Source organism: Aethalodelphis obliquidens, unplaced genomic scaffold, assembly GCF_003676395.1.
Source record: "Aethalodelphis obliquidens isolate GAN/ISIS:26980383/991018 unplaced genomic scaffold, ASM367639v1 scaffold52, whole genome shotgun sequence".
Lineage (NCBI taxonomy): Eukaryota > Metazoa > Chordata > Mammalia > Artiodactyla > Delphinidae > Aethalodelphis > Aethalodelphis obliquidens.
In genome coordinates, this window is record NW_020837996.1 from 15138078 (window position 1) to 15163433 (window position 25356).

General features: G+C 41.9%; 1 protein-coding gene across 1 annotated transcript in view; it reads right to left on the bottom strand.

Moving 5' to 3' along the window:
- Nucleotides 1-25356, bottom strand: part of ADRA1B (adrenoceptor alpha 1B) — a 617540-nt gene that overhangs the window by 559861 nt on the left and 32323 nt on the right. The window contains exons 5-8 of the mRNA XM_027084407.1: nucleotides 19877-20197; nucleotides 14751-14909; nucleotides 13949-14044; nucleotides 8534-8676 (exon numbers count right to left, since the gene is read on the bottom strand). The gene's annotated coding sequence lies outside the window, so the exon portion shown is untranslated. The remainder of the gene's footprint in view (nucleotides 1-8533; nucleotides 8677-13948; nucleotides 14045-14750; nucleotides 14910-19876; nucleotides 20198-25356) is intronic.

Genomic DNA, 25356 nt, shown 5'->3' on the forward strand with positions numbered 1-25356 from the left:
TCTGGCCTTAGTTTGCATTACATCAACAGGCAGCAAACTACCACCCACTCCCCAAGGCAGTGGTCCTTCAGCCTCTTATTGCCTCATTCCCCCAGAGAGAACCAGGAAATATATTCCTTTGCTATAAACTCCTTTTATCAGAACAGGGAAGATTACAGCAGTAAACTTTGTTTTTTGGGGGGGGAAATTATGCTCAGAGTCTGAGACTGTCTTGTCAATATTTAACACAGGTTCACTGCAGGAATTATAATAATTTCACAAGTTAATAGCATACAGGATAATGTCTCTTAATAAGCCAATAAAGAAATAACATACTCCAAACCAACAATAGATTAATTACACTATTGTTCCAGGCAAGAGGAGATGAAAGGAATGAAGTCCCAATTTAACTGAGGTGTGCCTTTCTACATGAGTTGGTTCCTGGGAGAGTCAGCTTAACCAACTGAGAGCCTGACATCCAGCTACCAGCAAAACGCAAGTTCCCTGTTGCTGGAGCACGTTGCTGGGGAACCAAGACGCCGGTGTTGACAAGCAAGATGATCTCCTGAGAGAGACGCTGCACCACTTTCCCCACTGCCCTTACCGTGTTACCCACACAGTAACTAATGCCCCAAGGTCTTCAGAGAGCTGCTTAGGTCAGCAAAGGGTCACCCTGCCCAGACCTAAACTCTCAGATTGTCCTCACAAACTCTGGGTATTTATAGTCTAAAGGTCCCCTGGCCATAGATGCTTCTTCATATTATTGCTAAGCCCCCAGCGGCGCCCCTGGGCAGCTGAGCTACTGAGGGCTTATCGGCAGCCACAGATGTCAAGAGATGTCATCCTGATGCAGCTTCTTCATATCAAAACAACTTTACTTATAAAGACAACTTCATTCTTATATCAAAACAAACTTCCCTCTTAAAAACAATTTCATTTTTGTCATAAGCAAGTGGATTTGATATCATATCAAACCACCACACAACAACTTTGCACACTCCTTCTTTTTCTTTTATAAATTTATTTATTTATTTTTGGCTGTGTTGGGTCTTCGTTGCTGTGTGCAGGCTTTCTCTAGTTGCGGTGAGTGGGGGTTACTCTTCGTTGCGGTGCGCAGGCTTCTCATTTTCGTGGCTTCTGTTGCTGCAGAGCACGGGCTCTAGGCATGCGGGCTTCAGTAGTTGTGGCACGTGGGCTCAGTAGTTGTGGTTTGCAGGCTCTAGAGCTCAGGCTCAGTAGTTGTGGCGCACGGGCTTAGATGCTCCGCAGCATGTGGGATCTTCCTGGGCCAGGGCTCGAACCCATGTCCTTTGCATTGGCAGGCGGATTCTTAACCACTGTGCCACCAAGGAAGCCCCTGCACAGTCCTTCTTACACCTTTGGATTATTTCCTGAGTTGAATTGGTTTCTGTTCTTTTCCATTATTTTGATCCTAAAACAACAGAAAACTAGAAAGAAAAGAATAGAGGAAGGAGAGAGAAAGGAGGATGGCAAAGAGACAGAAAGAAAGAAAAAGACTCGAAACAGACAGCATCTTAGCAAAATATCTTACTGGACTCTGTGGAGAGGAAGATCCAGAAATGATGTAAAGGTCTGTGTCACACACCACCAGGTCCTTGAGTAGTGGCTGAGCCCACTATAGGAGCCAATGACAGCATTCAGAGCCAATGCCATGAGCTGGGTGAGCCAAAGTCATGCCTGCTCTCATAACATCTGGAAGCTTCACCAAGCCAGCAAAGAAAACATCCTTCAATTATTGGTAGCAATGAACGAATAACAACCCATCAATCAACAAATTAAAATCATGGGGCTTCCCTGGTGGCGCAGTGGTTGAGAGTCCACCTGCCGATGCAGGGGACATGGGTTCGTGCCCCAGTCTGGGAAGATCCCACATGCCACGGAGCGGCTGGGCCCGGGGGCGTCCGGAGCCTGTGCTCCGCAACGGGAGAGGCCACAACAGTGAGAGGCCTGCATACAGCAAAAAAAAAAAAAATCATGGGGCAAGGTATTAACGGTTATTCATGGCAGGTGAAGATTACTTCCTCCTTGGCAGAACAGATCAGAATCAGAAAGGAAACTGTAAGACACACAAAGTTTAACTTTCTGGCATTTGTTAAGTATTTCTTTCTTCTTTGAGCAACCTGGATTCCATGAAGCCAAGAACCTCTTTCTGTCGCATCCCTCACAGGCCTGCTAACACATTTATGGCCAATGCCTCATCTCTCTTCCCTTTATCCAAAATTCCCTTTCACTGGCCTCATTTCCCATAGCTCTTTGCTGAGATAAAATTACCTGCTCTGAGAAACCAATCCTTCCAAAGTGATACTGGATGCAGTGGTAGACAGAGTAATAACCCTCCAAAAATATTCATGACTTAACCCCAGAATCTTTCAATTTTTCCAGGGGATTTCATGAGTGGGATTAAGGTTAAGGACCTTGAGATGGGAGGAGTAGCCTGGATTATCCAGGTGAACCTAATCTAATTACTTGGCTCCTTAAAGATGGAGAACCTTTCTGTGCTGGGTCAGAAAGATGAGAGGGAAGAAGAAGAGTTGCTGACTTTCAAGATGGTGGAAGTGGACACAAATCAAGGAATGTGAGTGGCTCTAGAAGCTGGGAATAGTCCTCAATGACAGCCAGCAAGGAAACAGCATCTCAGTCCTACAACCACAAGGAACTGAATTTTGCAAACAATCCAAATGTGCAAGGAAACAGATCCTTCCCCTAGAACCTCCAGTAATGAACACAGCTCTACTGACACCTTGATTTTACCCTGCTGAGACCCATGTCAAAAGTCTGACCTACAGAACTGTAAGGTAATAAATTGGTGTTGTTTAAACCACTGTATTTGTGGAAGTTATTTTCTAGCAATAGAAAACTAATACAGATGTTAATATGAGACTCAGTCAGCAGGGCTTTCAGTTAGTTTGCTTTGTGAAGCAACTATTATGGTACCAGATAACAAAAAAAAATCTCTCACATATTTTGGAACAGGCAGATTGTTTTACAATTCATGGCCAGATGTGTCATCCACTTTGTTCATTCACCTGTTCCATAAATATTTATGGAATGCCAACTAGGTACCAGGTACATATTTCCCTACACATATGGCTCCTTCTAGATCATGTCTACTACATAAGCAGATCCAGTCAGCAAGTCAATCAACAAATGTTCATTGAGCATCTACTGTGTATTAGGTACAAGGGCAACTCAATCAAGATGGTGGATGGACCTAGAGTCTGTCATACAGAGTGAAGTAAGTCAGAAAGAGAAAAACAAATACCGTATGCTAACACATATATATGGAATCTAAGGGAAAAAGAAAAAAGGTCATGAAGAACCTAGGGGCAAGACAGGAATAAAGACACAGACCTACTAGAGAAGGGACTTGAGGATATGGGGAGGGGGAAGGGTAAGCTGTGACAAAGTGAGAGAGTGGCATGGACATATATAAACTACCAAACGTAAAATAGATAGCTAGTGGGAAGCAGCTGCATAGCACAGGGAGATCAGCTCGGTGCTTTGTGACCACCTAGAGGGGTGGGATAGGGAGGGTGGGAGGGAGGGAGATGCAAGAGGGAAGAGATATGGGGACATATGTATATGTATAACTGATTCACTTTGTTATAAAGCAGAAACTAACACACCATTGTAAAGCAATTATACTGCAATAAAGATGTTAAAAAAAAAAAGATTCACTGAAAGGGTCTTTTAGCTGCCTGGGAAGGCTGGGAAGCCTGAGATTCCAAATTGTGCAGTGGAATATTGGAATAGACAGCCTCTGAGCCTGTCTACACAAGAGCTAGGAGGTATTACTGTCACCCTTTTACATATGCAAAAACTGAGGCTCAGAGAGATTAACGGCCAAATCACACTGCCCGTACGTGATGGAGCTGGAATTAAAAATTTTTTTTAATTATAGTAAAACACAAATAACATAAAATTTACTATCTTTTACCATTTTTAAGTATACAGTTCAGTAGTATTAAGTACATGCACATTACTGTGCAGCCAATCTCCAGAATTCTTTTCATCTTGCAAAACTGAAACTCCATGCCCATTAAACAACTCCCCATTCCCACTTCTTCCTAGCCCTTGGCAACCACCGTTCTACTTTCCGTCTCTCTGAATCTGACTATTTTAGGTACCTCATGTAAGTGGAACTTTAAAGTATTTGTTTTTTTGTATCTGGCTTATTGCACTTAGCATAATACCCACAAGGGTCATCCATATTGTATCATGTGTCAGAACTTCCTTCCTTAACATGTGTCAGAATTTCCTTCCTTTTTCAAGTCTGAACAATATTCCATTGTATTTGTATACAACATTTTGTTTATCCACTCATCCATGAATGGGTTGCTTCCATTTCGTGGTTATTGTGAATAATGTTGCTATGAACATGGACATACAAATATCTCTTCGAGACCCCACTTTCACTTCTTTTGGATATATACCAATGGAGCTGGAATTTGAACATAGATCTCTCTGACTCTGCTGTTCATTCTCTCCCAGGGTGCCACACACCCTAGGGTGAAGTTATGGCTTTCTGTGCTGTAGCTAACCAGATACACGAAATTTTTTGCTCACAGTCCATTCTACATAGAGCTAGTTTTATTCTTTGATTTTCCAGTGATTAAAATACAACCAGATATTCTGCACTAAGAACAAAACTCAAACTCCTTGACCCTATATGATCTGGCCCCTGCCTATATGTCTAACCTCATTTCCAACCACTTGCTATACTTTAGTCATACTGTCTCTGTTTCTACTCTTCAAACACAAAGAGCTGTTCCTACCTCAGGGTCTTTGCATTTGCTGTACATTCTCCCTGGTACTTTGCATAACTGGCTCCTTCTTATCATTCAGGTCTCAGCTCAAACGTGACCTCTTCAAAGAGACCTTCCCCCACCACACTTTATAAAGTAGCACCTCCTATCACTATCTAGCACACTGTTCTCCTTTATTTTCTTCATAACTATCTAAAATTTATTTTGTTGTTGTTGTTTTCTCGTTTATTATCTATCTCCCTCACAAGAATGTATTTTCCACACAGAGATCTTATCTATCTTATTCCTCCAGTATCCCCAGAGCACAGAACCATACCTGGTACATAACAGATGCTTATCAAATATTTGTTGAATAAAGGAATGTATAAGGAACTTCACTGCAGTATTGTTTATCATATCCAAAAAATGGAAACAGTGTGATTTGAATCAAACTGATTTTATAATTTATCACCTAGTACAGGTCACTTAGAGAATGAAAGAGGTTATTGTTAATAATTATGCCAGATCTACAGGCAAAACCAGGACTGCATGACGGCTCTACCTTAATCATTTATTCCAATCCCCTCAATTTGCAGATGAGGACACTTAGGAGACCCAGAGAGGGAAGGTGACTTGATGAAGGTTGCACAGCAAGTTAGGTGCAGAGGTGGAAAAAGCCTCAACTGCTGACACTCAGGCTGAGGCCCTTGATTCTTCACTGCTTGGTTGCTCTGAAGCTCAGCAAAACATGCCCCCCGTCTGCCACTGTGCCCTCACATGACTCTGGGAGAAAACAGAGCTCATTTTTCTGTCCCAAGAAGCATGTGGTTTGGAGCTCTTCTCTTTCTCTTACTTTTTCTTCCTCCTTTTTGTGGTCGTATACTGGGCTGGCTGGAGGGGAAGCACTGAGGTATCGTGGGATTTCACTGCTGTTCCATTACATAAGTGAAAGCCTTACCAAGGGGAGAATAAAATGCAAAGCAGGGCCATCTGACCACTTCCTTGGCTGGTCCCGGGACTGCCTGGGTCACCCCAGGGCTTGGTTCTGGGAAATGCTCATTCAGTACATTCCTCATCCAACAACTATTTCTTGAGCATCTTCTAGGTTCCAGGCTATACTGTGCTATACACATGGTATATAAGAATGGATCAGCGCTTCCTGGTAGCACAGTGGTTAAGAATCTGCCTGCCAAGGCAGGGGACACGGGTTCGAGCCCTGGTCCAGGAAGATCCCACATGCCCCGGAGCAACTAAGCCCGTGCACCACAACTACCGAGCCTGCGTTCTAGAGCCCGCGAGCCACAACTACTGAAGCCCATGCGCCACAACTACTGAAGCCCGTGCGCCTAGAGCCCGTGCTCCGCAACAAGAGAAGCCACCACAGTGAGAAGCCTGTGCACCGCAATGAAGCGTAGCCCACGCTCACCACAACTAGAGAAAGCCCACACGCAGCAACGAAGACCCAACGCAGCCAAAAATAAAATAAATAAATAAATAAAAATAAATAAATAAAAAAGATTGTCTCCTATAAGTTGTGCTCAGAGATAGATACCAACATATGTACCCAACCCCAACAACACAAACACTAAATGGAAAAAAAAAAAAAAAAAGAATGGATCAGCAAGACATGATCGCTGCCCTCATGGGGAGCCCATTATGGAAAAGGGTGAGTGTTGGATAATAAACATATACAGACAAATTAATTACAGACATGGTTAGTTCTAGAAAGGAAATAGAGCGCTCTGATGAACAGTAATAATAGCTGACACCTACTGAAGTCATCTTTGTCTCTACCACTTTGTGAGATAAATATTATTATGATCTTCATCTTATACATGTGGAAATAGAAGCACAAGGAGTTTGGGTGACTGCCCAAGGTCACACAGCTGGTATGTGTCAGAGCTGAACTTGAACCCCAGAGACTTGCTTCAGAGCCTGAGTCCTTAACCACAAGCTATCTTGGGCAGGAGAGGGTCAAAGGGGAGTGCGTGCTTTCAATAGGGCAGGGAAGGCCTTTCTGAGGAAGTGGCATATAAGCTGAGATGAACTGTAGGAAGAACTGGCAGAAGAATGTTCTAGGCAGAAAAAGGAACATGTGGACAAAGGTGGGAAAGAGGCTGGTGTGTTCTATAATCCGTCAGAAGGCCTGGGAGATTGAGGTGGAGGGTGGATTTTATTCTAGATGCCCCTCACAAAGTGTCTTTGCAGACGTATATTTTCTCATTTGATCAAACAGCCTGGTCAGGCCAGTCGAGCAAGTGTTATCATCCATGTTTTACAGAACACTGTACATCATTTCTGGGAACTTGGGGTCAGAGGTGGTCCCAAGACTTTGAACTTGTGTCAAGTGTTCTTTCTACTCAACCTCCCTGCTGAGGCCCCAGCTGGCCCTTTGCTGCCCCTATCGTCGCTTAACTATAATGTACCCCTGTCTCCCCAGCACCTCCTCCTCTCATCTCAAAATTTACCTCTTCGGCTGCCTTAACACCTTAATTTCTAGGGGAATCGGATAAACACATCTGTTCTTATCTGCTAATGGGGAATAAAGCCCTGTAGAAACCTAGAGTGAACTTGTTTTTCTATCCCTATGAAAACCTACGACAGCCTTCCTTTCTTCCAGTCATAAGATCAGCCTCCAGCTATTAGCATTCCCTTTCTGCCAAAGTGGCCATCATTATATGATTCATGGCCTGTTCCCAGAGGAGCCTGTCGGAGTTTGAGCCTTGGGCCTTTGGTTAACAGGTAGCAGCTGACAGACGCCAATAATCCAAGCATTGTTCAGATCAGCTAATTCCTTGTCTGTGAATGTGATCGCATCCACCCTCAGAAACCATCCCCAGGAGATGGGGCAGCAGGGCTGTGGGTTCCTCATCATGTCACACAAGCTGTCCAAGTCCCAAACACTGCCTTCCTCTCCACCTCAGCCTGTCCTGCTTCCTACCTTGACCTTGGGGCCCAGACGCACCAGACGTTTCTCACCATGAACTCTGAGCACACACCACGTGCTTTCACACCTGCGTGCCCCTCGCTCTGCTTGTGACACCCTCCCCACCTTCTTTACCGGCTCCCACCTTGGCCTGAATACAACCCAGATACTGCACCTCGCTGAGCCTTACACTCCCGTTCTCCGTGCTTCCAATCTTAATGAACAGCATTCTTTGAGTACCTGTCATACACCACACACTCTGTTAAGCTCGTTACACGGATCATCCCAATATGAGAGCATTTTAAAGAGGCAGATTCTCTCATCCTACTATTTTACCACTGAAGAAACTGAATCATAGTAACGCACTCACGGCTGAGCAGAAAGTGCTGCAGGTGGGATACAACCCAGGCAGACTGCGTTCAGGATCTGCATCATCACCATCTCCTGTGCTCACCATCACAACTAACACCTATTGGACACTTACAGTATACCTTCATAGCTCTAAGACATTGGCGTACACCTTCTCATTGAACTTTCATGAGTCCTATAAAATTTAGTCACTACAAGGTAGGTGTTATTATGTCCATTTTAAAGGTGAGAAAACTGAGGCCTAGAGTGTTTTCATTATTTAGCTAAACCACACATTGAGCAGAATGCATGGAATACACCACCACGCCCTGAAACTGCCCAGATTAGCTGAGGCTGCTAGCGATCTACCCAACACCCCTTCTCCTCCTCTTTTGTAATATCAAAGACTGTATTGTCAGAGATAACAATCCAATTTAAGAAAAAAAATAAGATAAACGAAACCTCTCCCAGATCCCTCTGCAGATAGGGTAGCTTAGGAAACGTAAGTCAATACCTTGGTGTGGGGCTTCCAGGAAATCATTCAAAGAGGGTATACTCTGCTATTATGTACCATTTGCATTTGGCCCTTTCTCCTTCTTCCTGTTTGAGACATGAAGACTGGATCTCCAACAGCCATCTTTTGACCATGAAGCAATCCTACGGAAAAAAAAAAAAGGATCAGAAGAAAAGAAGGAACCTGGGATCATGGTGACACCACGTTGACAGAGCAACCAGACCAGCCTTGGGCCATCCAGCTCCAAATTTCACGGAATGTGGAAGAAACAAAAGACTTGTTTAAACCCTGTTGCTTTGATTCTCGGTGACTTGAAGCCAAATGCAATTCCTAACTCACTTACTTTGCTATGTGGCTGACCAACCATCCCACTGAGCTGTGTGGTCCTCAAGAGTGAACTCAAAGTACAGCTTGCCTCTGTACCGATGTCAGGAGCACAGCACCTGGGTCACTGTATTGACCTCGACCAACTCTGACTTTCTTGCCATGGAGGCAAAAGAGATGAAGTTAGGAAACAGACATTTCTGATTCCATGGCACAGAATGAAGGGAAGGGTGAAGGAAAGTGTGAAGAGAAGTTGGCTCCAGCATGTGAAGCACAGACACTGGGGAGAACTGACCCAGCCTCCAACCTGCTCAGGTGTGGGAGAGCAATGCCATCTGAGTGCCAGGCGCTCCACTTGCTCCTCTGCTTCAAGCAGTGATGATGCCATTTCCATGCCTGGGAAACCCAGGGCCAGGAGCCAATTTAAACCTGGTAAGTGAAGTCAGGAGAGTACCTGAACCAGAGCTGGCTGTCAGCTTGTGCAAAATAGCCAGCCTCTCCAAGTACTGCAATTTGAGGAATTATCTTACATCTCCACCCTCTCCTCACCACACCTGAAATCCAACCACAAGACTGTTGATGCCAATGAGGTATAAGGCTTGCCATGCCAATGCCCCTAAGACAATGAGTGCACTGGTTGTTGGGAAAGTCAACCTCTGGGAACCTCAGTTTTCTCATCTGTACAGTGGAAATAATACTGCCTACCTCTGTTTCCATATGGGGAGTTGGTAAGAGGATCAAATATCATGATGAACAGGAAAGCCCTTTTGTAAACAGTAAAACATTATACAAACCCAAGATAGTGCACGTATTCATTTTTCTGGGGCCTCAGCTTCCACGATTATGGAAAATTCCTTCCAGATCCCTCATTCTCTCTATATATTTTTTTAATAATTTTCTTTTTATTTATTTATTTATGGCTGTGTTGGGTCTTCGTTTCTGTGCGAGGGCTTTCTCTAGTTGTGGCAAGCAGTGGCCACTCTTCATTGCGGTGCATGGGCCTCTCACTATCGCGGCCTCTCGTTGCGGAGCACAGGCTCCAGACGCGCAGGCTCAGTAATTGTGGCTCACGGGCCCAGTTGCTCCGTGGCATGTGGGATCTTCCCAGACCAGGGCTCGAACCCGTGTCCCCTGCATTGGCAGGCGGATTCTCAACCACTGCGCCACCAGGGAAGCCCCCTCATTCTATATTTATTACAACGTTTTCTACACTCAAGTGTATACAGCATAAAAAAGTTGTTGAGTGAGTAAATCCTAAGAGTTCTCATCACAAGGAGAAATTTTTATCCTTTACTCTTTTCTTCTTTTCTTTTTATTGTATCTGTATGAGAAGATAGATGTTAGCTGAACCTATTGTGGTAATCATTTCACAATCTATGTAAATCGAACTATCATGCTGTGCACCTTAAACTTACACAGTGCTGTATGCCAACTGTTTCTCAATAAAACTGGGGAAAAATGACTTTAACATTGTCATGGTTCCCCCACCCCTGCCACCTCCCACCCACTATGGGGCCACCACATAATACGGAAACCAGAGTTTTTTGTCCAATCATTAGGCTCTGGCCATTTTATTGATGCCATAATTGCAGGGAAACAAAGCTGGGTCACATGTCAGTTCCTGTCCAGCCCTGTGCTGGGTGCTGTTCCCAGGGTGTAGTTGCAGGGATTCTGGGTATAGAAGTGTGAATTCCCACCATTTGTCAGTCCCCCAGGTCAAGATCAGAAGGGAGGTGCTTTAATCCAATTATGGCATTAAGTCATGGGAAGAGTTGCCCATTAGCTAATTTGCCCACAGTAGTGATTAGCTAATCTGATTAGCTCATTACCACCACCCACTTCTACCAACAGAAAGCAGAGCCTGAAGAGAATAGAAAAAGGATATGCTAGTTTTGATGGGAGGCAAAAAAAATTAAACATTGGAACTCAAAATGACCTAAGAGATGATCTAGTCAGGATGCTGTAAACTGAAGAACTCTGGCTTTATTTATCCTGTTCACTGCTGTAATGGTGTGTTTTTCTCACACCTGAATGCCTTTATATGCACTTTTCATTATCACTCTCCTCTCCCTGTTATCCTTTTCTTGACTGCCACCCATAGCCATGTTATCTGCTTGGCCCACGGAGTGGCCCTGCCAGGGCTAGTGTCCAGCCTTTTGGTACCTATCCTGGTGCCCTTTGGTTAGGGCTAAGCATCTATAAGTATACAGGCACCTAAAGAAGAAGGGGATGGAAAAAGGAGTGGAAGAATTGGACAGACAATACAATCTCTCCAAATCTTAGAAACCTCTGAATATCTCTTATAAAATGGAGTTAATACTGCCTATCCTTAAAAAAATCTGATCAGAGAAGGCATGTGAATTGCCTGGGATACAGTATGTCCTCATTGAATGTTTCTTTCCTTTTCTTCCCAGAAGACTCAAGATGCTTTCCAACACTCTTGCCTTGTGACTCTACATCCCTTACCTAAAGAAGTAGGTAAGGAGCACATGTGATTATGGTGCTTCAGAAGGGTGAACGGAGGCAGAGAATCAGGAAGTGATCTGCCCCTTATCACTCAAGGCAGGCACTTCCACTACAACTGTCACCCAGTTACCCAGCCAACCCCTAATAGCGGTAGGAGCTATGCCGCCAATGCTACCCATGACCTGGGTGCTGCATGGTGTCAATACTACTGCTTTTGGCCACTGATTCCACACAAGTGAACCAGCCAATGGCAGAGACCAGTAACAACAAACAAGCTAAGAGGTTTCTCACTAGTTTCTTTTCCCTGCTTTATTCTTTTGAAGAACAATGCCTATTCTTGTCTTTTGGGTTGTCCCCTGGGTCAGCTCACTGTCAGCCCATGGAGCCCAACCCAGCCAGTCATCTCAGCAACCTAGCTAAAACTTCAGTCAACAGGGGCAAAATGATTCTCTGACATCATGGAAAGCCACCACCAAGGGGCTGGGCACTGTCTGGCCTCATGAGCTGGGTGCCCAAAAGGACTGCCCAGCTCCAATTAGCTGGTCCACTGGTGAGACTCCTGTGCCCTGGGCCAGTCTCCTAATCTGTTTGTTCGTGACTATTAACCCGACTTTCAATGACACCATTAACTTGACTTTCAATGACTAAGTCAACCAGATCACAATAGAAACCAGGGGGGTCCAGCCCTGGCTGAAATCTTGGCATTTTGGTCACTAGTAAGCAGTGACCTTACAGCTGAACCCCACCTCCTCTTTCTCTCTCTCCTCGTGGTATTATCTTTCTTTGGATTTTCCATGGAGTTTCATTGCTTAGCAGCTGGCTCCCTGGGTTTTATCATCTTACACTAACTTCCTCTTTGTCTAAGTCCTACTCTCCCTCTGCCTCTGCCTCCCTCCACATTCCTCTTTCTTCCTCCTTCTCCTCCTCCCTGTCTCCTTTCTGTAAACATTCCTGGAAATGCTTGTGCTCCTGATGAGAACTGAAGAAATTTGTCGAAGAGAGAGAGCTAGGAGAATTTACTAGTTAAAAGCAGAAGCTCTGGGGACTTTTCTGGCAGTCCAGTGGTTAAGACTCCATGGTCCCACCACAGAGGACATGGGTTAGATCCCTGTTCAGAGAACTGGGATCCCACATGCCACGCTGCGTGGCAAAAAAAAAAAAAAGCAGACTCTTTGGTATCAGCTTTGAGTTTGAAGCCAAGATTTGCCACTTAGCAACTGTGTAAGTTTGGCCATATGATCTAGCCACCCTGAACCTCAGTTTCCTCATCTTGACAACAGGTGTAACAATACTCATTTCATGGGGTCAAGGGTAACACTGTGTTATGTAAACTGTTTTGTTAGCAACTTGCCTAGCATATGGTATACTCTAAATAAAATTTAAATTAACACAGTCTTTGTTCTGTATTGTGGTTTAAGTCAATAAGGTTCCAGCTGGGTTCCTTGAAGGTCTGAGGCTCTAACACTTGCCAGGGATGGAGAGGTGTGTGGTGGATGGCAACAGGTTGAGCCCTACTTACTCTCCCACTTTCAAAACAGATCCTATTTTTTCTCTTTTTCATGTTGGGTCTCTGAAGAATATTCTGAAAAAAGGATTCCATTGCCGTGAGAAAAATTCTGGAACTGGCTTAAACTGATTTTCCACCTGTCCTTTTCCTAGTATTTTCCTCTTTGTGTTCATTCCAAAGACACTTAGAACCTCCTAAATCATTGTTCCACTCCCCGTTGCTTCCTTGAACTTGAACCTCCCTCTGTCCATGAAAAATTGTAACTGACATTTCTATTCTGTAAAGAAGATATCGAAGAGTTTAGTCCACCCAGCAGACTTTCTTGGGAGTTTGTTTCACAGGCCTATCTCATAGTGAAAGACAGTTATTAGGTGCTTGGTTTCATTTGAAAAAAGCTGATTGCCCATTTTCTTTACCATTTGAGAAATGTGGTTACACCCTGAATTTCACACGAGAGCCTGTGGTTGTGAATTAAATCTGAAAAAGCGCTCTCCATACTAGGCAATGTTGTTTCACTACCTTAAAAAAATTCTCTAAAAAAAAAAAAAAAAACATGACCTTACTGAGAACAGCCCAGAAAGAAAAGTCACCTTTATGATCTGTAATTCCCTCCATGTTCCCCTGGAGGTAGAGGCCCGGGTAACCTGATGCTCACAAACGCATTCAGGCTTCCAGGAGGTTCTAGGCTTCTGGCACATAAGCTCAGAGGTCTCCTTCTCCCACCTTATCCGTTTTGCATGCCCCCATTTGCATCCCTTGCATTTTGCCAAGAGAGGTAGGATGTTGCGGGTGCCTACAGAGGAAAGAATCCTACGTGGTTACTCGCCCCAGTGGTGAGCCCACACGAAGATGCATGTGGTTGAGATGAACCACTCTAGGATTAATGTTCACTAAAGATCATGTGTACAGACAGCACTGTGTGAGGACCCAGGAAACCAAGAGGCACATTTGATTGAAAGTTCAATGGTAGCAAAGTTCATGACAATATCATATATCAGTGTAGTCCCAGGGCCTAACACACTGCTGACACATAACAGACACTCAAGAAAGAGCCACTGAATGATGAATGAATGAATGAATAAGAAAAAACAGCTTAGGAAAGAGCCATTCTCCCTTACCTCCCTTGCCTATTCCACAGTAGTTCACAGTGAGGCTGATGGCCTCTCTGCTTCCCCTCCAATCCGTCTTTCCATGCTGCAGCAAGAGTGAGTCATCTGAAATATAAATAAAGTCTTGTAACTCCTGTGCTTCAAACCCTCCACCTAGGACTTAAAATATAACCAAAATCTTTGCCTTGGTCTACCAAGCCTGTGTGGTATGGTTCCTGGCTAGCTCAGTGACCTCATCTCCTTTCCTCCTATCCCCTTAATCTCTGAGCCACTCTGACCTATTGCCTGTTGCCTGGACAAACCAAGCTCAATCCTGCCTCAGGGCCTTTGTACTTGCTATTTCACTAGCCTGAAACACTCTTCCTCTAGATTTTTAAATGAAAAGGTATTTTCTTGTCATTCAAACCTCATGTCAAATGATACTCCTCAGAGTGGCCTTTCTTGAGCACTCAATCTAAAGTAGCCATCTGTTGGGGCTTCCCTGGTGGTGCAGTGGTTAAGAATCTGCCTGCCAATTCAGGGGACATGGGTTTGATCCCTGGTCCAGGAAGATCCCATGTGCCGCAGAGCAACTAAGCCCATGTGCCACAACTACTGAGCCTGCGCTCTAGAGCCCACAAGCCACAACTACTGAGCCCGTGTGCCACAACTACTGAAGCCCGCTCGCCTAGAGCCCGTGCTCCACAACAAAGAATAGCCCCCGCTCACCACAGCTAGAGAAAGCCTGCGTGCAGCAACAAAGACCCAACGCAGAAAAAAATAAATAAATAAATATTTTTTAAATTTTAAAAATAAAAAATAAAGTAGCCACCTGTTCATTCTCTATCACATCACCATTTTCTTTTTCTTCGTAACAATAAGCACTTGGAAATAGTTTCACTCATTTCTTTGTTTTCACAATTATTGTCAGTCTTGTGCTCTAAAATGCAAGCTCCTTCTATTGTGTGCACCACTGATAACTCTCCAATGCCTGGAACAGAATTGCACCTGCAGGTCTTGATGGATATTTTGAATGAATTAATAAATGCAGCCTTGGCATCCTGAGGGTTCTGGGCAACACCAAGTGAATTCTCCCAGGGGGCCAATAATTCAGAAACAGAAGATAGATGCCTCCAATAGAAGGGCCAAGAAGGAAGAAATTTAAATGATAATAGCTAACATTTGTAGAGCACTTACTATATGTCAGATATTTTTCCAAGCCCTCAATATTTATCTTTTATAATTCTCACAACCATCCTTGGAGGTAGGTCAAATTATTCCTATTTTATAGATAAGTAACTGGTACAAAGAGAGTAAAAAACATCCTCTGACAAAGGTGGAAAATGGAAGATCAAAGAAGCAAACCAAACTATGAACCACTATGCTACAATGCTTTTCTCAAACTGTCTTACTCAGAGCATACATGGGCTAACAGCCACCCTTGGGGAGAGACTGTAGGAGACAAGTAGAAATATGGAGCAAGTCATAACATCACTAATCATTAGAGAAATGCAAATCAAAACCACAGTGAGGTATCACTTCACACTGGTCAGAATAGCCATCACCAATATGTCTACAAATTTGATTATGCTGTAGAGGGTGTGGAGAAAAGGGAACCTTCCTACACTGTTGGGAATGTAAATTGGTGCAGCCACTAAGCAGGGGAGGAATAAATTAGGAGCTTGGGATTAACAGATACACACCATTATATTAAAAATAGATAAACAATAAGATCCTACCATATAGCACAGGGAACTATATTGAATATCTTGTAATAATCTATAATGGAAGAGAATCTGAAAAAGAATGTACACATATATATGTGTGTGTGTGTGTGTGTGTGTGTGTGTGTGTGTGTGTGTGTGTGTATATATATATATAACTGAATCACTTGCTGTACACCAGAAACTAACACAACATTCTAAATCAACTATACTTCAATTCAAAAAAAAGAATTTGCAATGAAAAAGAAAGAAAAATGAAATATGGAGTAAGGCAGGTATTGATATCAAAGTAAACACAGATGTACCTCCAGGCTGGCAAAGTCTAAAGCCATGAGTAAACCTAATGAATGGTCTCATGTTGATAGAAAATGCTCTGGAGTCTGCCATTTAGCCCTTTGACCAAAAACATGCCTGGTAAAACTGCATGTCCACAGTTGTAGCAGTACCTGGGCAGTCTCTCTGCCACCACCCAGGCTTGTGTGGCCTATAGGCTGACAGTCTACAGACATGTTTTGCTTAATCCTCATGGTATGGCCTAAATAAACATTTTTAAAAATTATACCTGTGGCCAACCTTTAAAATCAGGATACTTCACATTTAAGTTCAGATTTCTGGCTTCCATCAAAACATCACAAGAACTGGTAACACTAATCTTGGTTTTGCACCTGGCACGGTCAGCCAGAACTGAGTCACAGCTGTCCTTCTGGAAAGGAGCATGTGCATCCAGTTCACCACGGTCCCCATCACTCCCTAGTTTGTCTTTAATACTGAGCCGTATATTTCTGCCTATGTGTATTCACTTAAATGAGCCATGTATACTCTAAGCGTTTGAATTAATGATCCCTGGTGGGCATTTAACACCATACCCTGCACTGCTGGGACAGCTGTGACTGGCCTCCCAGCCTCCAGTCTTTACCGCTCCACAGACATGCTTCCCAGTGCCACCAGATCCCACATAACAGTTAGGGAAGGGATCAGCCACATAGCCATAATTCAAAACCAAGTTCATCCCTGGCACTGTGTTGCTGTCCTCCCCTCCCCACACTTTCCTCACCTTTAAAATGGGAGAATAATAACACCCACCTTGGATGGCCAAAAAGCATTTTAAATACTAACAAATTCCATGGCACATATGCCATCCTGGGCATCATTTTTTTTTTTTGCAGTACACGTGCCTCTCACTGTTGTGGCCTCTCCCGTTGCGGAGCACAGGTTCTGCGGCCATGGCTCACGGACCCAGGCGCTCCGCGGCATGTGGGATCTTCCTGGACCGGGGCACAAACCCGTGTCCCCTGCATCGGCAGGCAGACTCTCAACCACTGCACCACCAGGGAAGTCCGCATCATATATTATTTATCTCTGTCTCTATTGTTCTTTTACCCAGAATGTTCAGCAATTTATTGAAAATAATAAGAGACACAAAGAAGCAAGAAAAAAAAATACCCTCCTGTCAAGAGATAAAATATGCAACAGAACCAGACCCAGAAATAACCTAGATGTTAGAAGCATCAGACAGGGACATTATAACTACTTTAATAAATATGTTAAAGGACTTAGCATTAAAAAGGTGGACGAGGGCTTCCCTGGTGGCGCAGTGGTTGAGAGTCTGCCTGCCGATGCAGGGGACATGGGTTCGTGCCCCGGTCCGGGAAGATCCCACATGCCGCGGAGCGGCTGGGCCCGTGAGCCATGGCCGCTGAGCCTGCGTGTCCGGAGCCTATGCTCCGCAACGGGAGAGGCCACAACAGTGAGAGGCCTGCGTACCACAAAAAATAAATAAATAAAATAAATAAAAAGGTAGACGAAATGTATGGATCATGGGGAATTTCAGCAAAGGGATGGAAGCTATTAAAAAAGTGTAAGATGGAAATGCTAAACATGAAAACACAACATCAGAGATGAAGAACTGCCCAGGCAGTTTTGTCAACAAATGGGACACAGCAGAAGAAAGGATAAGTGAATTTGAAGATAGAGGTTATTTTTACAAATATGAAAAGAGAAGAACAATCAGTGGGAAAACACCCAGGAGCTGTGAGACCATATCAAATTGCCCAACATAAATGAAACTGAGTGCCAGAAGAAGAGAGAGAATGGGGCAGATGAAGTATGTGAACAGATCATGGCCAATAAGAGAAGTAGACAAATCAACAATTATAGTTGGAGATTTCAACTTTTTTCTTGTCAATAATTGATAGAAAAATTAGACAAAAATTATTAAATATATAGATAACTTGAACAATACTATCAAGCAACTTGACCTAATGTATAGAATACTTCATCTCAGAGAATTTACTTTCTTTTCAACTGTTCATGAAATATTCAAAAGTAGACCATATTCTGGGGCATAAAACTAATCTCAACAAATTTAAAAGGATTAAAAATACAGAAAGGTATATTTTCTGATGACAATGGTGGTCAACTATAAATCAGCAACAGAATGACACCAAGAAAATTCTTAAATATGTGGGTAATAAACAGAACACTTCTAAATAACCTACAGGTCAAAGAGGAAATAACAAGGGAAATTAAACATATGTTTAAATTAAAATGATAAGAAATCTTAAAAATTTGTAGGATCCAGCTAAAGCAGTGTTTAAAGAGGAATTGATGGTATTAAATGCTCATACTAGAAAAGAAGAAAGGTCTAAAATCAATTATCTAAGTTTCCACCTTATGAAACTAAAAAATTAAGAGCAAATTAAACCCAAAGTAAATAAAAGGAAGGAGATAATAAAGATAAGAGCAGAAAACATTGAAATAGAAAACAGAAATTAGTAAGCAAAACAATGAAACCAAAAGCTGGTGCTTTGGAAAGATCAATAAAATTGGTAAACTTCTATATATACAGATCAAGAAAAAAGGACAGAGACCCAAATTACCAATGTTATGAATAAAAGAAGGACTGTCACAGCAGATCTATCAGATGTTAGGAAGGATAATGTTATTTTATGAACAACTTCCTGACAATAAATTTGATAACATAGATGAAATAAACAAATTCCTTACTAAGACTCATTCAAGAAGAAAGGGAAAACTTGGGTGGCCTTATATCTATTAAAGAGATTGTATTCATAGTTAAAGTCCTTCCCACAAAGAAAAACTCCAGTTTTACTAGGGAATTCTACCTAACATTTAAAGAAGATACAGTATCAATTCTACATGAACTCTTTCAAAAAATAAAAGAGGAAAAAACACTTTCCAACTTGTTTTACCAGGTTGGCATTACCCTGACATTAACCACACAACCCAGCAATTCTATTCTGAGGAATTTACCCAAGGGAAATGAAAACATACGTCCTCCCAAAGATTTATACAGGAATGTTTATTGCATCTTTATTCCTAATAGCCCCAAACTGGAAAAAAACACAAACGTCCATCAGTTGGTGAGTGGATAAACAAATTGTGGCATATAGTGGAATACTACTCAGCAATAAAAAGGAACAAACCAGTGATTCATTCAGAAACATGGATGAATCTCAAAAGCAATATTCTAAGTGAATAAAAAGACAGAAAAGACTACATACTGTATGATTCCATTTAAAAGACAGTCTAGAAAAGGCAAAAGTATAGGGACAAAAAACAGATAAGTGGTTTCTAGGGGCTGGGAATGGGGAGAGGGGGTTAACTACAAAGAGGCATGAAGAAACTTCTTGGGATGATAGAAATGTTCTATCTTTTGATTGTGATAGCAGTTACTCAGCTGTATATATTTGTCAAAGCTCATCAAACTGTACACTTTAAAAGAGTGATTTTTATCATATCTAAATTATACCTCAGCAAATTTTAAATCTCTTTAAGAATGTTACCATTAGGGGAGACTGGGTAAAAAAGTACACAGGATTTTTCTGTAGCATTTTGTACAGATGCATGTGAATCTACAACTATAGCAAAATAAAAATTTTTTAAATAATAAAAATTTTTTAATTATAAGAGACTTTAAAATCTCTTTAAGAGAAGGATGGAGCAGAAAACGTTACTTCTATTCATTAAAATAAGAAGAAAAATGTTTACACTATAAATCAGGGCTCAGAAAGAATGTAGATTACACCCCTAGGTAAAGAGTTCAAGGTAATTTACCCAAAGTCATATTCGTGTGAGAGAGGGTGATGGCTTCTCCCCCTGAGCTTGCTCAAGTTGCCATCAGAAAGCCACTGCCAGTTATGATTCAAAACATTCCCAAAGATTAGAAGGAATCCTGCAATCCTCAACAACAAACTTCAGCTTGTGATCTTACCAAAAAAGCTCATGGTGACAGTCGTGCCAAGAATCAAAGTCAAACAGCAACCATTCCAAATCTCCCAGCCGTACTTTCCACCAGTAGAGAAGGCCAAGACAGGACAAGTGACCTTTGCCTAATGAGAGACTGGTGAGCCACAAAAATACTTCCCCAAAAGTCCACGGGGGCATGAAGTGCTAGAGCTGTCCACAGCAGTTGGTGAAGTTCCTCTTTTGGGTTCCACATCTGCCTGGCAGACTTCCTCCATTTGGTCTGGCAGACCAAGTTCCAATAACCACAGGCTGGCATCACTATGGACCAAGCAGGGAATGAGGCATTCTGGGAGGAAGCAAAGGAGCAAACGGTTAAGGAGGGTCTGAACTTTGGTTTGGGGACAAGGCCCTCCATGCATTCCTCTAGAAGCTGGAACTTGACTTTCATCAGAGGACTTGAGGTTCATCCTGGCTTGGTTATTGTGGGACCTTGTGAAAATTCTTTAATCTCAGAATTCTCAACACTGATGGTCATAATACTTCATAAGAGAGATATTAAGATGTAATGAGGTCATGGTTATTCAAATGTTGGATTTCTTTTTTTCCCTAAGCCAGTGTTTCCCAAGGTGTAGCACCAAGGGGGTACATCAGAAAATTTGGGGTTATAATAGACTTTTTCATTTTAATACCTATAAACTTAATTTAAAGGGTATTAGAAAACTAGAACTAGCTCATCTACCTTGCTAAGATGAAATTAAGTTTAAAATGGAATCCAAGGGACTTCCCTGGTGGCACAGTGGTTAAGAATCCGCCTGCCAGTGCAGGGGACACGAGTTCCGGCCCTGGCCCGGGAAGGTCCCACATGCTGTGGAGCAACTAAGCCCGTGCGCCACAACCACTGAGCCTGCGCTCTAGAGCCCGCAAGCCACAACTACTGAGCCCACGTGCCACAACTACTGAAGCCCGTGCACCTAGAGCCCATGCTCCACAACAAGAGAAGCCACCGCAACGAGAAGCCCACGCACCTCAACGAAGAGTAGCCCCCACTCACCGCAACTACAGAAAGCCCACGCACAGCCATGAAGACCCAACGCAGGCAAAAATAAATAAATAAATTTATAAAAATAAAAAAATAAAATAAAAATGGAATCCAAGTGAAACGTATGTTAGAAATATATTAGGTTAATAATTTTTTAAATGTAGATATAGCAGAAATTATAAAGATGATTAAAATTTGAGAAATAATACTGCCAGGGCTGTGAATCTCATCCTTGGGTCTCCTGGAAGGAGCACTCGAGGCCTTTTACATTATATAACACAGTACTCTCTTTGTAAGAAACCAGGGACACGTTGTTTTTGGTCACAGGATCAGATGCAGTTGTACTTCTCCCAAGGATTTGCTTTGGTTTATCTCATGAACATTGCAAACTGTGTAATCAATTAGGTTTCCCTGTTTGCACTGACAAGAAAGCTTAAAGCCTAAATTGGGGACCAGTTATCACATAATGTATAGGATTGTATCATATTCATTGTTTATGAGCCTCACTCCTAACTCTTATGGTCATTTATTTTTTCAGTTCTCTTCTACGTTTAACTTATTGTCTTCCTATATTTTCATATCCTTTAAACCACCTTAAATCTTATTTGAAATAAAAGAGGAGATAAATTGTTAAATGTCCTAAGTTCTTTTTCTTTTCTTTACTTAAAGATGGCATAAGCAAAGTTTGTCTTTAAACTCCAGGGATTGTTCTTTCTGCATCTCTTGGTGTCCCTAGGTTAATATAGATTCAAGCGTGCTTTGATAAGAGTGAGACAATCAGCATTCAGTTTCATTTTGAAATCAGCCCTTGTCAAAAGCCATCCTTGTCAGTATTACATCCCTGAGGTACAGAGAGTTATGACTGACTTCACACCTGGGTAACCCCATGGACCTTAAGTAAAATGGGAAATAGGTGCTGTGGTGGAATTGGGTTTCCTCCTTTTCCCTCAAAAGCCAAGCTTTTGCTGACAAAAAAACAAAAAACGAAAAACGCAAGCTAAAATGATACCAAATTCGGCGTCAGAGCACTCATAATACCCACAGCAATGGAAAGCTACTTTATTCATAGTTTATACACTGAGTTTCCTAAACTAGCAGACTTTTCCTGCCTGCATCTCCCTGTACCTACCAGTGTTTTCTCCAGTGTGAGAAATTTTGGATCAACTTCTCATATTTTTCAGTGTCTTCACTACATTATATTTTCTGAGCCTCATCTTCTTCTCTATGAAATAAAGATAATCTCTTATTCTACCTATTTCAACATGAAGTTACAATAAAACAAAATACAGTATTCGCCGGGACTCTCTTAGTTGCATGTGACAAAAATTCAACTCAGACTAGCTAAGGGCAAAAGATAGATGGGGGGTCGGGGGGTGGAGTGGGGGAGGAGATTATTTAGAAATTATTCATATGAAGATTGAATAACCACATCAGTGCTTAATGGTGGATCTCAGAGACCTCTGGAATCAGAAACTTAAATTCCACCAAGACCCTCTCTGTGTGTCTCATGTGTTTCATTCTGTAGGTCGACTTTATTCTTTCTTGAACTATATTCATAGCTTCCGTATCTCAAATCTCACAATACACAAACCCACAGAGGAACTGAGACTTACTTTCTCTAGTCCCAAATTCAAAAATCCTACAAATGGATCTAACTGGCTAATCTTGGGTCAGCTACCCACCACTGAACTCATCAACTATGGCTGTAAGTTTGGGTATTAGGACTGGCTCATATCAGATTAAGTGCCTATCTGTGAGCCATTAAACATTATCTAGGACAAAGATCTTTAAAAAGATGAAGCTCCCACTCAAGTCACATTTTTTAAATTAGTGTAGAGAAAGAAGAGAAGAGAATATGGAGAAAGATAGACTGTTACAGGCAGAAAAAAAAATAAGAGAGAATTACTACAGAGTGTTTAGGAAATCAGGATTATGAGACAAACATATGGTTTTCAAGTCACCCAGGAATTCAAGACTCATATCAAGTGCCACCTACTCCAAGAAACCTCTCCTGATAATTACTGCCAATTATGAGACCCTTCCCTCACTGGCCTACCCATTATGTTTATGTGAAATATAACTTCCACTAATTATATTTAATTTCTCATTTGAGTATATACTACATTAAATTACCTTCTAGCACACTGACTATTTTAAATTTTGTCTTCTCTGCTTGATTATTCCCTGGTGATAGAAATTGGCTGTTTCTTGCTGATGCAGTCATAATGATTGGTGTTAACTTATTATTGCTCCCAGGAAATACATTTGCATTTTAACTGGGGTCTGCCACATGCAAAGTCTGAACCCAAAGGAGTAATTATAAAGTTGGGAATGTTACACATACAACAGGACACCTTTGGCAGTCTAACTTAGGCCCAAATGCTGTCAAATCAAATATAACCACCACCATATTACTACATTTATCATCATCATGTTGTCATCATCAATTTTGGTTTGTTGATAAACTTAACGGCACTTATACATCCAGGACGTACTATCTGGAAATGGGGAGGGGTGGGCAGCGCTGCATTATGGTTAAGATCATGGCCTCTGGAGCCAAGCAGACCTGAATTTGGTCTAAGTTCTGCCACTTAGTTGTGTGACTAAAGTCAAATTACTTCACACTGCTGAACATCGGTTCCTCACTATAAAGTCCGTACAACAATAGTACCTACCTCAAGGAGCTGTTTTCAGAATTATAATAAATGAGATAAGATGTCTAAAGCCCCTGGTACCTGGGAGTGTACCTGGTACATAGAAAGTGCTCAATAAATGGTAGCATTTAGTTAAAGTTCTAATTCAAATAATGTGTCCCATTCCCGCATAAACATATATATTCATCAAGATACACCACACACACACATACACACACACACAAAAGATATATGACACAACTTTTAGTTGGAGAATGCAATAATTGCATCTAAACTCTACGTGGAAGGGGCTACAGAATCACAATAGTATATTCAAGTATATTCCTACATAAACTCTAAAATCTTCTGCCAGGACATAGGACTGCAATTATCTTATAAAACTTTATTAAATTTATTAAAGTTGTTTAATTCAGACTTCCTACTAAGTCCCACACACAGACATATATAATAACACAACTATTCCTGCCCCCATCCCCTGGAGGGTAGCATGGACTCACAGCATACTTTATATGGACAAGAAACTAACCTTTTCTTGGTCACGCTACTGAAATTCTGAGGTGGTTTTTTTATTGTAGCATAACCTATCCTTACCTGACTAATGAAAGACTTCTTAATTTTTTCCCCAGTGTGCACTTAAAACTGCCCTTCCAGAACTTCCTCTCCCCATGCTTCAGATCTTTATTTGCTGCTTTCTCCATTGAAAAACACCTCTCCTATATCCCATGCCTTCAGGGACAATGAATTCTATGTGAATTCCTGCTGACTTGTTAAAGCTACAGAAGCATAAAAATGTTATCCTTTCCAAGAAACATACTTATAATTCAACTAGAGCCAAATGCAACAAAATGCCTTATCCCAAAGGAGTGAATTTTTAATAGCATGGAAGTCCAAAGAGAAAGAAATTTAAACATGTTAAGACATTTCTGACTATCATATTAAAAATGTCTCATTATAATTTTATACTTCATAAGGAACTTGTATATTCAGTATCTCAGGGCAACATTATTATCCCCATTATACAAATAAAGGAACTGGCACTAAGAAAGTTTCATTTGATTGCTCAAGTTCACATGGCTGATAAATGATAGATTCAGAAATATTTAATCCAGATCTACTCCAAGCACAGAGTCCATTCAATCAATGAATAATTGTATATTATCTACTATATTCCAGACACTGTTCTAGACTTTGGAGATACAGCAATAAATAAAACAGAAAAAAAAAAATCTCGCATCTCAGAGAGCTTACATTCTAGAGAGGGGAGATGAGGAGAGCCAAACAAAACAAAACAAAAAAACAGATAATTTGGTGTCAGTTGGCAAAAGGCATAATGAAGAAAAATAAACAATGGTAAAGAGGACAGAGTATGCTAAAGGGTGCTATCTTATATAGGTAGTCACAGAAGGCCTTTATGAAAAAGTACATTTCAACAGAGACCCGAATGAAGGAAAGCAGCAAGCCAGGCATCTATTTGTAGTATAGGCTTTCCAGATATGGGTGGCAGCAAGTGCAAAGGCCCTGAGACAAGAATGTATCTGATGTTTCCAAGGAACAGCAGGAGGGCCAATCTGGGATGAATACAGGAGTGAGTAAACAATAGGAGATGAAACCAATGAGGAAGTAGAAGGCAGATCACGGAGGGACAAGTGGGCCAATACAAGGATTCTGGCTTTCTCCTGAATGAAATAAGAAGCCTTTGGAATACTTTGAACATACGGGAGACTGGGCACTCTGATAGGAACTGGTGATGTAACAATAGATAACCAATAATAATTAATTAATTTGGGGGCACCAATTAAGATCAAGCTTATA